The following is a 16,124-nucleotide window of genomic DNA, read 5'->3' on the forward strand; positions in this document are numbered from 1 at the left end:
CTAAGCACTTAAAGAAGATTTAACACTGTTTCTACACAATCTCTTTCAGAAAATACAAGAGAAGGCAACAATTCACAACTCATCTTTTAAGGTAGTTATCCATACCCAAAACAGACAAAGACAGTACAAAAAAAAAAAAAAGAAAACTGAAGACCAATATCCTTCATGCATATACATGAGATAAGCTTAACAGAATGTTAATAGAATTCACCAATATATTTAAAAAAATACACCATGACCACATGGGGTTTGTTTAAAGGATGTAAATTGGCTTAATGTTTGAAAACCTGTCAGAATAATCTATATTTAAAAATTAAAGAATAAAATTAGATGATTATATCAATTGAAGCAGAACAAGCATTGGACAAAATTCAATACCTACCCATTCATGTAAAACTTATAGCTAACTTCCTATTTAATTGAAGTGATGAATGTTTTCCCTCTAAGACTAGGAACATGACAAAGAAGTCAGTTCTAACCATCCATACTCAGCATAGTACCGGAAGTCATAGGCATTGAAATAAGGTAAGAAAAGGAAATAAAAGGCATACAGTTTGGAAGGGAAGAAATAAAATATCCCTATATGCAGATGACATAATGGTCTATTTAGAAAATCCCAAGAATTTTGTGCTACTTTTTAAGGACAGAAATGTCAAAAATGTGTGTTTATTTTTTAAAAACTACCAAAATGCCCTTTTGAAGATATACCAAAACCTTGAGTTAAATGATGAGAGCTTGATCCTCAGATAGAAGAGTTTAATCTTCAGATCCTTTCCACTGGCAGTTTTGCTTCTAAGAAATTCTCTCTACAGTAACCACTAATCTTCTTGTTACAAATATACAAACATACCAAACACTTATTGGTCATTTTCAGACATACAATTCACAGAAATTACCACTCGCTAATATGTTAATAACATTAAGTAGGTATTATGGAATTCTCACTGCACAGGAGGCATCAGCTAAATGTTTCTTCATATCTTTCACTTATAACCTAATAATAGTTGTGCATCACTTAAAAACAGGGATATGTGCTGATGAATGTGTCATTAGGGGAACATCATAGAAATACATTTACACAAACCTACATGGTGGAGGTTCATCACTCAACATGGTCTCTTTATGCAGTCAAGAGATACAGGATGTATAAGGCTGTAATATTGGCATGCTGTTTTACAGTAAACTTTTATATAAGTAGAAGTACACTCTAAAACAACTAAGGTAAATATATAAAGTAGTAACATAGTAGGTTATTATCACTATCAAGTAACATGTTTTGTATATAATTGTATTGCTGTACTTTTATGTGACCAGCAGTGATGCAAATTTGTTTACACCAGCATTACTACACATGTGGGTGATTCTGATGATGCAATGACTGTGACTTCATTAGGTGACGGGAATTTTCAGCTCCATTAAAATATTTTTTTAAATTCTTTTTATTTTTGCATATTCAATGTTAGCAGAGATCCTATTATTTAATAAACATTTATTCAGATAAAATAAGTGGAAGAAATTGCTCATCTGAGTCACAATTCCCAGTGATAAGTCTTCCCCTGGTTCAACATATGGATCTAAATAAAACCTTAGCTGGAGGGAAGGAAGAGAGGAAAGAAAGGAAGCTTCTAGAAGGAGATTGAGCAACTAATGTTGCATGCATGTACAATTAGGGCATAACAAATCCCATTATATACGATTATAATGCACCAATAAAATTTTTAAAAAAACATTTTCTGTATCTGACAAGGTCAGACACATAAACTTGGCTAAAACAGGCCTCAGAGAGATCAAGTTCCACTTCAGTGAAGAGAAAGTATCTACCAGGTGTGTCATCAAGGGATTCAGGTTCAGTAATTGGTGTATTCTACCAAATGAGCCTGGTCAACCAGGACACAGACCCTCCAGTTCCTATTGAAGCTGAATATGGTCTCCATCTCCTCATCACTCAATGTAAAGTCAAAGACCTGAAAATTCTTGACAGTGTATACTGGTGTCACAGACTTGGGGATCACCACCACATTCCTCTAGATCTGGAACTGAATCAGAATGTGGGTGGACATGTCTTGCAACAATCTCCTAATCTTGGGGTCCTCCAGTAGTGAAGGGTCTTCTGGTTTGGCCCAAGTATATCTGGAAAGCCCAGGGGGCTGTAGGTTGTGACAGTGATGCCCTTGGAGTGGCAGTACTGGATCCATTTCTCCTAGGTGAGGTATGGGTGACACTTCACCTGATTGGTCACTGGTTTATATTCAAGGCTTATTCAAGATCCTTTCAATCTGGAAATGGTTGAAGTTGGAGACACCAAGGGCTTTCACCAATCCCTCATCCACCAGCTCCTCCATGACCTCCCAGACATCCAAAGATGTTACTTTACTAATGAGGTTGTTGCCTTTATCATCTTTTGGGTAATAAGTCTTTCCCACACTGAAATCCCTGGGGCCAATGAATAAGACAGACATCTATATAGTCTAGTTTCAGATTTTTGAGGCTCTTCCAACAGGCTTCCTTCACAAGTGTCCTTTCAAAGAAGGTGCACCACAACTTGCTCACAATAAAGAGGTCCTCCCACTTCACCATCTTCTCTTGGATCTTCTTCTGGAAGGCTTCTCCCACCTCATTCTCATTATTATAGACATAGGCACCGTCTATGTGGCAATATCTTACATCAATGGCCACCATCAAGGCTTCTTTGACTTTGCCTGGGGGAGACTTCCAGGTGCCTAGAACTAAAAGGGGCATCTTGGCTTTGGTGCTGAGCTCCACAAAGATGGCCATGATTGGTGCAGAAATGGTTCTGAGAGAGGAGATAGATGTCTAATGTCCTCCATTATAATCTTAACAGACCACCACCATCATTTACTACATGTGGTACCTGACTATATATGTATTTGTTATATATATATATATATATATATATATATATATATATATATATATATATATATATATATATTCATTCAAAGGTATTTTTTAATCCACTTAGTTATCTTTAAGCTTATATTTTAAATGATTTTAGCTCTTGTTTTCCTTTTTAAAATGGAATACTAATGTAAGGAGCTAAGTCAGTCAAGTTGCCAGCAAGAAACAGATGGCAAATTCAAATTGAATAATGGAAAGAGAATATTTGCAGAGACAATAAGAATAGTACAATAGCTAGACCACTTCTAGGACTGAAGAAGAGAGAGCTGTCCAAAGAAGACTGCCTGGCAGGATCTTTGACTTTTGTTAAAAACAACAACAACTTACTGACTCTTGTTAACTCATGGAATAATACTTTATTCAGGACCATTGCAGTATGTATAAGAACCTTGACAATGGGATTTTGCAGTGAGGAAGAGAATTTGGACTTGGTTTTGAATATAGTATAGGCAAGAGGAAATTTATAACCAAGGAGCATGGATGGGGTCAGTGGATAAATAACTACTAAGAGGAAACATCAGAGGTAAGGGGGATTCTGGTAACGCCAATCTAACAGAATTCTTGCTAAAGACAGGACAAGGTCACTAGATATCACCAAGGAGATAGTAAATGACTTTTTTTTTTTTTTTGGTATTGAGGATTAAACCCAGGGGCACTTAACTACTGAGCCACTCCCCAGCCCTTTTAAAAAATATTTTATTTAAACACAGGGTCTCACTAAGTTGCTTGAGGAGTTGCTAAATTGCTTATGCTAACTTTGAACACAAGATCCTCCTGCCTCAGTTTCCAAGCTGCTGGGATTACATATGTGCGCCTCCATGCCCAGAAGTAGATAATGAGAGTGACCAGATGTTGATCAGATAATGAGAGTGACCAGATATTAAGGGAGAGTGTTCTTTCCAAAAATAGACCTGTACAAGGAAGTACACAGAGGGCCTAGAAAAAATCTCAACAACCTGATTTAAGTTTGGACAAGCAAAGAATCTTTGTCACATTCAGTAGAGGGATACAACAATATCATGATAATCTGGTGGGGAGGATATGTAGGGGAATAAATACCCTGATCTCACTCTCCTCTCATATCTAGATCTGATGCCATTGGCTACACCCTACTTGAAGCAGGAGTGTGAGGGAGTTCATTGAATCAGTCTCTATAGATTTGCTTCCTGAGGCACCAAACAAGGTAGAGGAAAGTAGAGAGTGATCTAGAAGGGCAAATGGAAGGTATTACATAGGAGGATGTTGGGAGATAGGACCATGTCCCAAACAAAGGGACTATTTTTTCTACACAAGTAGCTGTTTGTTCCCCCGGCACTCCCCAGTAAATATAGCCCTTGTTGAATCCTTTGATTCCTTTGTCACTCCATAAAGAAAGGCAGACAGCTTTATTCTTGTCAGGAGCTTAGCTAAGCTAGGAAAGAGAGCTGAGCTGCCAGATATCATAGTAAATCAACAAATCAAAAATGAGAGGGTTAAGCCTTTAATCACTTACAGTGATAGTATAAGCAAGAGTCTAAACTAGGAAAAGTGCCAACTCTGCTGTTCCATTTCCCCTGATGGAACTGTGCATTGGCTGAAGGTCAAATGGACCAGCATTGATATGGGAGTCATCTCACTGTGGAGGGAAACTTGAACAAAAAACTCAGGCAGTTTTCTGACAGTTTTCTCAGGAATTTGGGACAGCAAGTAGGAAAGACTGGGAGTGGAAAAGTACTCAGTATTGAGAGCAGGGAAAAGTGTCTTCAAGTTTTCTTTCTCCTTCCCCCATAAGGACATCTTGGCAAAAGCTGTTGAAGAGGACCTAGCCCAAGAGCTCAGTTAAAGAGACCTAAGAATGAAGGCACCAGAATCAGCATTGCAACTATTATAAGAACATGCTTTGTCAGACTTGAGTCCTTGTCTGCAACCCCCTTTACAGATAGCAATACATTGGTGGTGCACTAAATGTAGTGCGGAGAGGGCAGATTCTCTCCCATTGTCACCCCATGAGGCCTACAAGGCAAAACCTTTCAATTGCCTATAATCCAGCCTGAAAAAAAATCACACATAAGTTTTTAACCAGGAGGCATATTCTTTTCTGATAATTCAGGAAAAATTGCAAGCCAGTATTTCCTTCCTACAGAATAATAAGTTCAGCAAGAGTTAAAAGTTCAAGAAAATTACAGGAACAATGGTGTCACCTTTTGTATAGAACAATCCAATCTTTAAGAAAAACATGATCTCAAATCCATTGTCACTGATCTATATCTGACATTTTCTATCTACAGAGGGAGCTCAAAATACACATGGAGGAAATCTTATCCAGAATGAACACCTCAATATATCACTTCATATTTAATTTTTGAATATAATCAAGTCCTTCTGAACATCTTATAAGGAATCATGGCAAATGATTCATAATTAAAATATTAGACTTCCTTTTATATCCACTATGTCCTTAATATAAATAATTCTGACCAAGATTATTCATTTCCCTTCAAAGCAGGGTTTTGGAAGAATACCCTTACTGTAAATATCTTTCCAGTTCTTTTAATTTTGCAAAAACGATAGTAAGGAAGAACAGTGTTCTTAGGAAAACTCAGACAGATGTCAGTTATTCATGACCTATAATTGTGATGCAATTTCCAACAGGATAACCAGACATCCTGATAATGAAACTTACATTAAAAACACAAAAAAAATAAGACTATCCAGGGACTATTTCTACCAGATATTAAGAACATATCCAAACAGTATGATCCTGAGGAATGAAAAGACAGAGCAATGGAATATATAATTTAAAGTCCAAAAATAAAGCACAGTGGTACATGCCTGTAATGCTAGCAACTTGTGAGGCTGAGGCAGGAAAATCACAAGTTTTAGACCAGCCTTAGCAACTTAGTCTCATTTTTATGAAATGATTACCTAAATACAGTAATCAATAAAATCAAGGCTCAGAAAAGTATTGTAGTCCCTTCTATTTAGGAAAATATTGATAAGATTGAATAATTTATATTTCTTTCTCTGGAAAGAATCCCAGATTCTGGTGATGTTTATTATCTCCAGAAAGTTATTGGTTAGCTAAAGAATAAGAGTGGAAAAGTAATTTTTTTTCTACATAGCCTTTCAAAGTTTGAACCCTGTGAATATATGTATTCAAAATAAATAAATAAAAATTAAATATTAAAAACAAATTTATGCTGATAAGATATGAATTTATGTATGTAAGATTTTACTTTTTCATAAAAAAATTTAATCCCCTTTCTTAACTATATTCTGATTTTTGATGTTTTATTGGTGTTTAATAATTATACATAACAGTGGGATTTGTTGTGACACATTTGTAATGCACATAACATAATTTGATCAATATTATTCCTAAATACCTCCCTTTACCCTTCTCCCTCCCCCATTATCTTTTTCCTCTACTCTACTGGTCTCCCTTCAATTTATTTTATTTTATCTATTTATTTTGTGTGTGTGTGGTACTGGAGATTGAACATAGGATGCTCTACCACCAACCAACACCCCCAATCCCTTTTTACTCTTTATTTTGAGACAGGTTCTCACTAAGTTGCCAAGGCTGACCTTGAGTTTGAGATCCTCCTTCCTCAGTCTCCCAGGTCCTGGAATTACAGGCATGCAATCACTGCACCTGAGACCCTTCCATTTTTTAAACGGAATTTTAAATTGATGCATTATCATATGTAAAAGTTGAGTTCATTGTAATATATTCCTATGTGTACAACGCACAATTTGGCCATTTCATTCCCCAGCACATACCCTGTCCCTCCCCTCCTTTTCCCCCTACCTCATATTCCCCCTTTGTCTATTCAAATGGTCTCTGTTATATTTTCATGAGATTCCTCTTTATTCATTTTTTCTCTCTAGCTTCAACATGTAAGAGAAAACATTGGGCCCTTGACTTTCTGAGTCTGGCTTATTTCACTTAGCATGATATTTTCCAGTTCCATTCATTTACCAGCAAATGACATAATTTCATTATTCTTTATGGCTGAGTCTAACCTCCAATGAAATATATGTGAGTTGTCCTGAACTACCTAGAGCAAATTATCTATAGGATAGTCTTTCAAAGTTCATGTGTGAAAGCCCAGAAATAGAATTAATAGAAATAAAATTCTTAGTTGGGAAAGGTGATACATGCCTGTAATCCAAGCCACTTAGGAGGCCTCATAAGGCAGGAGAATGGCAAGTTTGAGGCCAACATGGACAACTTCATGTGACCATGTCTCAAAATGAATAAAAAGGGCTGGGGATGTAACTAAGGGATGAAATGTCCCTGGGTTCTATGCCCAGTACTGCAAATAAATAAATAAATAAATAAAAAGGAAAAAAAGAAGAAATAGAACTCTTGGATTTTTCCAGCCAAGGCATGTATATGATGTCCAATGAATATTAGCCATATTGGAGTCTTCCAGGTCTACTGATTCTTGGAGTTTACCTAGCATTATCAATTGTTTATTCCTTATTTCTCTATATTGACTTTCTTATAACCCACTAGAGGGGGCCACAGCTTTATAGTTTCTGAAACCCTCCTCAGTTTTACCTCAATCCTGGCTTATACTGGACTAACTCCAGCTTATACATTTGTGACTGATGCCTCCAGCGAAGATATGGATGTCATGGTATTTAAGAACAACCCTTGATTTCATGAGCACACCCTTTCAACTACATTTCTAGGAATTAAGTCCTACAGAGATACCACCTTGAGAATGCCCTTGACCTCATGTCAGTACTTGCCTATCACCACTGTGCAGTGAGATAGTTAAGATTCACTCCACACCATAAAATTTGTGTTGCTTTCTTCAAAATATTCTGCCTAACCATCTGCATTTACTGGTAATAGAATCTAGGCATGGAAAGTGGATGCAGTGTTGCACACTTGTAATCCCAGCTACTTGGGAGGCTGAAACAGGAGGATAATAAGTTCAAGGTCAACCTGGGCAACTTAGCAAGATATCAAAATAAAAATAAAAGATCTGGGGATATAGCTCAGTGGCACTCTGCCTGCTTGCCTAGAATGCATGAGGCCCTGGATTCAATCCCCAGTACTGACATCCCACCTTCAGACACTCTCTAAACAGAGAGCTTTGAGAAAACATCTGATGAAATCAGAGTGAATTTCCATATACACTGCCTGAAAGCATGTGCCTAAATAAGAATAAGACCAATTTGAGGTCCTGGATGTCATATAAATACCAGGACAGCTTTCTCTTTGAGATAGGTTACTATTGGTCCCAGCTAAGGAGCTCCATACGTAATTACTGTGCTTACATGGAAACAACACCCCAATATTAATTTGAGCTTATTCAACCCTGAGTTTGTGGTATATTAATAATAACTGTCAACAATCTCATCACCAGTTTCAATATATAATTCACTGAAAAGACAACAAGCTGTAAAGTGATCCAAAGGACCCACATTTTCACTCAGGAACTCCCTAGAGCATGTTTGAATCCTCTACAGTGAAAACCCTACAGTCCCATCCAGAGAAGTGAGGTGGAGACACAGAGGAAAGTTATGGGATTGAACTGGCTGTGTCATGTCCTTTAATTATGCCTCACACCCAGATTGTATATTTCAGGCAGCTGCAGAACTGTAACTTGGGAACACCAGACTCATTTTCCTACCATTCAGTCTTTCTTTACCTAAGAGTTCCTATTGGTTCCCTGGCCCAGGTAGTTTCATGTTTTAGATTTGGAATTCAATTCTGAACAATTTGTATGATTACTATTAGAATGTTGCCTAGATAATTCATGAGAGAAAAACAATATAGGACTAACACCAACTAATTGGGTTGGTGACCTATGCTGGGTTCACAAGAGCTAGCTGCACTAATAATTTAAGAAAACAGCAAAAGAAGCATGCAACACACAGAAATACCTTTTGCTTGCAGGAATCAGTGACGGTTCTCAATCTTAAGGGTCCATTGGAAGGAAAGAGCAAGCCACCTGAAAATCCTCTATTGGGAGAAAGACATTAAGTTCAACCCAAATGAGGCAAGGGATTGGGTTTCAGAGGGGTGTAGCCCAGTCTCATTGGGTAATGCCCACTCCCAAAGCATCATTCCTCTGCTGAGGTGGTGAGATCCACCTGTTTCCGCAGGTAGCAGAAACATCTCTGTCACTCAAGGCTAAGGATTCATGCTCACTTCTTTGTGGTAGCTCCCAACATAGGGCTTTCTGTAGCTTTGATTAATCTATCATCTTGTGATATATAGAAATTGTGTGTGGGCCAAACTATAGGAGCTCTTCAAATCCTAGGCAATTAATATTTCTGCAAAGCCTGCATTTTAAAATCACTTCCAGAATCAAAGTAATTAAAAGTGAGTTCCTGAGAGATCAGATTCCATTTTCAAAGTGGCACAAAGCATATCTGTATTTTAGCCTACTTTCTATTGAACTTGTATCTCAAAGATGCAGTTTTTTTTTTAGATAAACTGGGCACACAATTTTCTCCTGTGAAAGCAAATAGGAAATATTCTCTTCTGCCTTGGGCATTTAACTTTACTTATATGAACCAGGAGTACCCTCAGGAGTACCCTCAAATGGTGACTAAACATATTATCTGATTACTATCAGAAAGAAGAGCTCAATACCAATACTGCCAAAACTACTGCATTCAGTATTTAAATAGACAATACCTTGCTGACTTAAGTAGAAAAAGATGACTAGAAGATTACATCTTTTTTTCTGAAGGTTATCATATCCTTCTGATAGATACATTCTGTAAGCTATTCTATTTTTAAATTTTAAAAAATTATAGAAAAACTGAGCTATAGCTCAGTAGTAATGCTACTACTACTCACACATTTCTACCATGTGTGAGGCCCTTCATTCAATTCCCTACAGAGAGAGAGAGGAAGAGAGAAAAGGAAAAATGCAGAAAACAACCTTTTTGTTTTCATTCTGAAGATAAAAATACATTTAGTGTTTGATTTTAAAAAATGTTATTAGAAAATTTAAATGAAGAAAAAAATATAGCCTTTTGATTGTTGTCAACATTGTCAGTAGAAACATACTATAGTTGCTTCCAGAACACTATTGAAAAAGAGAGAAATTTTTAAAAATAGAGGAACTTTTTAAATGACATTGAATCAGTTAAGATTATATTCAAATGAGAGTAACAGAAGCCTTAAAATTAACATGGCTTAAATAAGATAGAAATTCACTTCTTAATTTTAGGCAATCTAGGGCTGGTATGATAACTCAGCAATCAATAGAAAATCATATCCCTAACTTTGTTTCTTCACTATTTAACTACCATCTGCCACACAGCTACTGTCCCATGATCCAGGTTGGCTATACTACCTAAATTCCTCAATCTGTCTTCCATCCAGAAGCAGGGGGAAAAAAGGAGAGCAAATGCTGTCCCTCTCCCTTTAAAGACATCATTCAACCAAAAGTTGCAGCCATAACTTTTGCTTGATTCCAATTGGCCAGAACATAAACACATTAAAACACCCAGCTATATGAGAGACTGGGAAGTATAGCCACTAATTCAAATAGTTATCCACCTAAAACTTCAGTTCTGCTACCTAAAAGATGAGGACAGATATCAAGAGAGAACTAAAAATCTCTGCCACCAGTAAAAACAGAAAAGACAGATAAAAGTAATAGAAGGGAAAAAAAACAACGTTTTGGAAGCTATAATAAAGATGGGCATATGATAATTGACTAGGAAGTTTCAAGAATACTAAATCTTAAGCCAATATTGGGAAAGTCAAGGAGGAAATTACCAAGTTCTTAAAAATATCCAGAAATGAAAAAAAACCCAAGTACCTCTGATGGTAAGAATGGCAGTAGAGTTAAAAATTGAGAGATAGTTGAACATTTGGCCTTTCGATTTCTCCTCTACTCCAAAAGTGAAACAACTGAACCATCCTTTCTCCAACAGAAAACTGGAGGTTTCATTTCTATGGAAGGACTTTACCTAGGGAACACCAAGCCACAATTAAAGATGAGAATAACTTATCTAAATAGGGAAATTAAGTGAATGTCTCGTATTGAATGCTAAAAACTCTCCCAACAGCACACAGTCCCTTTCATTCACTTAGTTTCCAAAATGCTGGTAATGAAGCCTATTCCTTCCATGAATGGCTTTTGCTGACCAAGAAAGAAATGCAGATACTGAGATCAGAGACTGCAACAGAACGGCTCAGGCTAATCACCTATAGCTAAACCTAGTCAGCAAGCCCTCCCAAGTATATAGGGCTTCACCACAACTTTCTTAGTGCCCAATTTGCAAATAAAGCAGATACAGCAAGGATCAACACACAATTTAGGAAACTAACATGAAATATAGACATAATCTTAGTCCATTTTCTATTTCTATAACTCAATACCTGAGACTGGGTAATTTATAAAGGAAAGAAATTTATTTCTTACAGTTCTGGTGACTAGGAAGTTCAAGGTCTAGGGATTGCATCTGATATGAGCCTTCTTGGCAGTGGGACTTTTTAGAGCCAAGAAATGGTGCAGAGCATCACATGGCGAAGGTACTCACAACGATGCCCCTACTGGCCTTTATAACAGACTCACTCTTGTAATTACCAACCCACTCCCTGAATAATGTACTCAGACATGAAACCATGAATGGCTTTACCCTCATGACCCAATCACCTCTTAAAGGTCACATCTGGTCCAATTCTTTATGCCTCACAGTGGGAGCTAACTTTCAACATGAGTTTTGGTGAGGACATTTAAACCATGGAAGATACCAAAACCAAAAGAAATGAAAAAAATAAAACTTGGAGAAAACAGACTATGCAAGAAGATACAAAGAAACTACCATTGATATCCTCATAGTTAGAGAAAAAGATATGCCAGGATAGAGGATGCTTTTTTTAAAAGTCCATGAACAAAAAAGAACTCTTGAAAATTTAAATTTTAATAACTGAAATTGAAAACTCAATAAGAAGCTGGACACAGTGGCACACACCTATAATCCTATTAATTCATGAGGCTGAGGCAGGAAGATTGCAAGTTTGAATCCAGCCTAAGCAACTTATTGAGGCCCTAAGTAACTTAGCATGACCTGGTCTCAAAATTTAAAAAAGGGCTGGGGATGTAGCTCAATGGTGCCTCTGGATTCAATCTGCAGTACAAAAAAAAATCAATAGAAAGGTTAATATTCATAGATAAGTTGAGCCTAACTCCAAAAGAGCAAAATTATAAATAACAGGAAAAAAAATACATAAGAAAACTGGCAAACTAGTTCAGGGTATCCAATATCTAAACAATAGGAGTTATAGAAAGAGAAAATACAAGAGAGGAAATCACCAAAGAGATAAAGAAATTTTCCTTGAACTCAACATGTTTCTAGATTAAAGGAGACCACAGGTGCCCAGAACAGTAGATGAAAATATATTAACACTAAGATACATTTCATGAAACTTCTGAAAACTGAGAACAAAATTTAAAATCTTACTCAAGAGAGAAAGACTTAATTCTTCTACAAATGAATAAACATTATCATGGCTTTGAGCCAGCAGGTTGACATGTGCCTGTAATCCCAGCTACTTGAGAAACTGAGGCAAGAGGATCAACCTAAGCAATTTAGTCTCAAAATAAGAAGGGCTGGGAATGTAGCCCAATGGTAGAGCACCTCTGGGTTCCATTCCCACATCCCCAGTACCAACACCAAAACAAAAGAAAGTGGGGGTGAGAAGAGGTAGGGAAAGAGAGAAGGAAAGAAAGACAGAAAGAGGAAGAAAAGAAGGAAGGAACCATGCTTTGGTCTTCTCAAAAGCAACCTAGAAGGCTAGATGACAGTGGAGCAAGGTTTTCAAAATTCTAAAGGAAAATTCTGTCTAATGCGGAATTCTTCATCTGACTAAATTATTAATCAAATGTGGCACACGCCTATAATCCCAGCCACTAGGGATGCTGAGACAGGAGGATTGTGAGTTCAAAGCCAGCCTCAGCAAAAGCAAGGTACTAAGCAACTCAGTGAGACACCGTCTCTAAATAAAATATTAAAAGGGCAGGGGATGTGGCTCAGTGGTTGAGTGCCCTGAGTTAAATTCCTGGTACCCCATGCCCAAAAATGTGCAGGTGAAATATAAGATATTTTCTGACATAAAAAGTCTAAAAATAAATTTTTCCCAATATGGTAACTTTGGTTGACAAGAATTAACTGGATATTTCAAAATAATAAAGAGGGTTTTGAATGTTCCCAATAAAAGAAATGACAAATGTCTGAGGTGATAGATATGTCAATTTTTCTGATCATTACACTTTATGTACATGTGTTTACAATATCACAGTATACCCCATAAATATATACAATTATCATATGTTCAGTAAATATATTTTCAAATATTTTTCCTCCTATTAACCCTCTCCTGAGAGCCTCTGAAGAATATATTCTCCAAAAAGAGGGAGTAAACCAAGAAAGAAACCAATGTAGGATCCAGAAGACGAGTTTCAATACAAAAGCACAAAAAGAAACTCCAGGATGATGGCTCACATATCCATGTTTGCAGTGTACACCCAGCACAGCACATGAACAAACACTCCAGATAGAAAGCAAGCCACGAGGCTCCACCCTGGGAGACAGGTCTTCAGAAAAATAAAGGTGACAAAATAGCTACAGTATCTTAATATATTGAGAGGAGATTTATACAACTGATGAAAAGTTTAGGATTTAAGGCAGTAGAAAATTATGCAAACTTAAAGGTTAACTCTAGGAAAAAAATGGATAGGAAAGCAAAAGTAATTATATCACATGACTCAGATGCCAATAATTTTATATAACCATAATGAAGTAACTGAATATTGATCAAATTTAAAACTAAATATTGAGATGAAGGGATGGGGTATAAGAGAGCTATGTTGGGGTGGATATTAAGGCAAAAAGCAAGACATAAACAAGTCAATGCCTACACCTGAACTCAAACAGCTATATGACTGGGTAAAAAAAAAAATATTTGCACAACCAGGTGGTTCCTAATTCTTTTTGTTTGTTTGTTTTCGGTACAGGAATTGAACTCAGAGGTACTCTACCCCTTAGCTACATCCCTGGTGCCTGCCTCTTTTGTTTTTTTCTGAGCTTTGTTTGTTTGTTTTGTTTTGTTTTTTGAGACAGGTTTTGCTTAGTTGTGAGGCTGGCCTCAAACATGCTAACCTCCTGCTCCAACCTCCCATGAGCTGGGATTACAAGCATGTTTTTTAACAAAAAAGGAGACAAAATTGAGTAGCAGCTGAAAGAATATTTTAAAAAAGAAAACATTTTTATTGGTAGCTGTCTGTATGATTTTTGGCATATAACTCAAAAGAATTTGACAATCTGATTGACATACCACCTTAAATTTATGAGAACAAGTTTTTTTAATGCTGCAATAATAGAAAATAGGAATAGAATTGATACTGAATATTGTGTCATTTATTCAGTAACTTGTTTATTTATTCACAGATACTTGAACTAATTGAACTCAGCCTGTCCATCCTATTAAAAGTGCATTTACAATTAGAGTTTATGCTTCATGCCACTGTTTCTCAAAATTGTTATATGTATATTGTTTTGATCAATTGCATATAAACAATAATTCTAATAATGACCCAATCTAGATTACTGTTAGAGCATAATCATAGGGAATTTAGATATTTTGCTATTTAGAGATATTTTTTATGCATAGAAGTGTGAGACAATCAGGTTGCTAAGCATAAAATTACATTATGATAAAACTCTGTGAGAAGTGTAATGGAAGTATGAGTTCAAGGAGAAAAGGAAACAATATAAATGTCTACTTCTTAAAAAATAAGAGCTTGTTCAAAAATTGAATAATGGTGAATATCAAATCACCCCAATATTCAGATTCTACTGCATTATGTTTTGAACAGTGATATTATAAAACTATAATAGCTAATTATTAAACCAAAACTAGGGGTTTTTTCTTTCAAAAGTTGAGGGCTTTTAGTTGAACAGAACACAACAATTTTTGTTGCAATTTTTATTCAATGCAGAAATGTAATTTTATTTCAAACAGAAAGATAAAGTGGGCCAGGGAATTACATATACCATAGTGTTACCACTGTTTACCGGTGACTAGTTCTTGCTTCCCCAGATGCTGAAGTAGAACACCAGAGTAGCACTCCGAGGCAAGTGGAGAATGGAAAGTAGAAGGCTTTATTAAAGGACAGCAGAAAAGACTTCTTCCCAGAGAAAGAAGGGGACCCAAAAGGCGGAATCAGTGGAAGGGGGAGGTCTTCCCTTTTATATCTAAGGTCTTCTTTTAGTCTTCCCACATTTCTGTCCTTTGTTTCTCTCTATCCTGCAGTGATAGAATGCAGGTGGGAAGACCAAAAGGTGGGAGATAGGGGGACTGATGGGGCAGGGAGGAATAATCTGGGCAGGAAGAGCCTGGGATGGTTTGATTAGCACCTCCTTGTTTTCTGGGAGCTGCTTCTTTAACAGTTCCTTAGGATGGGTTCCAGGCCTTGGGAACAGTAACTTTTCAATTTCCCCAGGTGTTGTTCTGGTTTCCTGGACTCCATTCTTGATAATGGTCTCCATTTTCTTTATCTTACTTGATATTAGACCCGATTTACCTAACTATATTAACTATCTATCTTTAAATCTTGCTTCAATAGTACAATAAAGAAACAATGTTTTCAGAGAATTATTTTTAGGTGAAAAAATTTAAATTGTCAGAGTAAGAAATATACTGTGTATAAACATACTCCTGAAAAGCCTGAACTCAAGCTGTGACAAGGGGATCTACAACTGAAACAAATAAAATTTGGGAAAAGTATTCTGTAATCTGCAAATAATTTTAGAAGCTGATATTTCTGCATCCGAATGTTATAAACTAAAAACACCCTCAAAACTTTTATTAACAGCATTTATTGTAACGGTGTAGCTTTCCATGACATATTAATTTTTGGCTTATTTCCTTTTTCTTTCTCAACTTCAGCTGATTAAATATATTGAGTAAATTTTGAGGTAAATTTTTAAACTCTGCTTTCTGAACTGCTCTTTGCTATTTAGTCCACCTTCTTCTGTTTTGTTATCTTCTCTGTTATCTTGCCCCAAATTGCCCTCTGTTTCACATTCTCCTTGATCTTGTATTTACCTGATACCTTTACTCATATCTACTGAAATCATGTGATCCAGAATAAGTATGTTTGTGTGTGTGTGGGGGGGGTTTCAACTGAACTTTCTGGTGGAGTGGAATACCTCGTGGAACTCGGTACACCTTCTAT

The 16,124-nt window shown here is 36.5% G+C and overlaps 1 protein-coding gene and 1 pseudogene across 3 annotated transcripts in view; one reads left to right on the forward strand and one right to left on the reverse strand.

Annotated features, from left to right (window-relative positions):
• M1ap (meiosis 1 associated protein) overlaps positions 1-16,124 on the forward strand; it is a 96,590-nt gene that overhangs the window by 9,940 nt on the left and 70,526 nt on the right. The gene's annotated exons all lie outside the window — the stretch shown is intronic.
• On the reverse strand, positions 1,848-2,775 carry LOC101977564 (aldo-keto reductase family 1 member B10 pseudogene; annotated as a pseudogene).

This window comes from Ictidomys tridecemlineatus, chromosome 12 (assembly GCF_052094955.1).
Source record: "Ictidomys tridecemlineatus isolate mIctTri1 chromosome 12, mIctTri1.hap1, whole genome shotgun sequence".
Taxonomy (NCBI): domain Eukaryota; kingdom Metazoa; phylum Chordata; class Mammalia; order Rodentia; family Sciuridae; genus Ictidomys; species Ictidomys tridecemlineatus.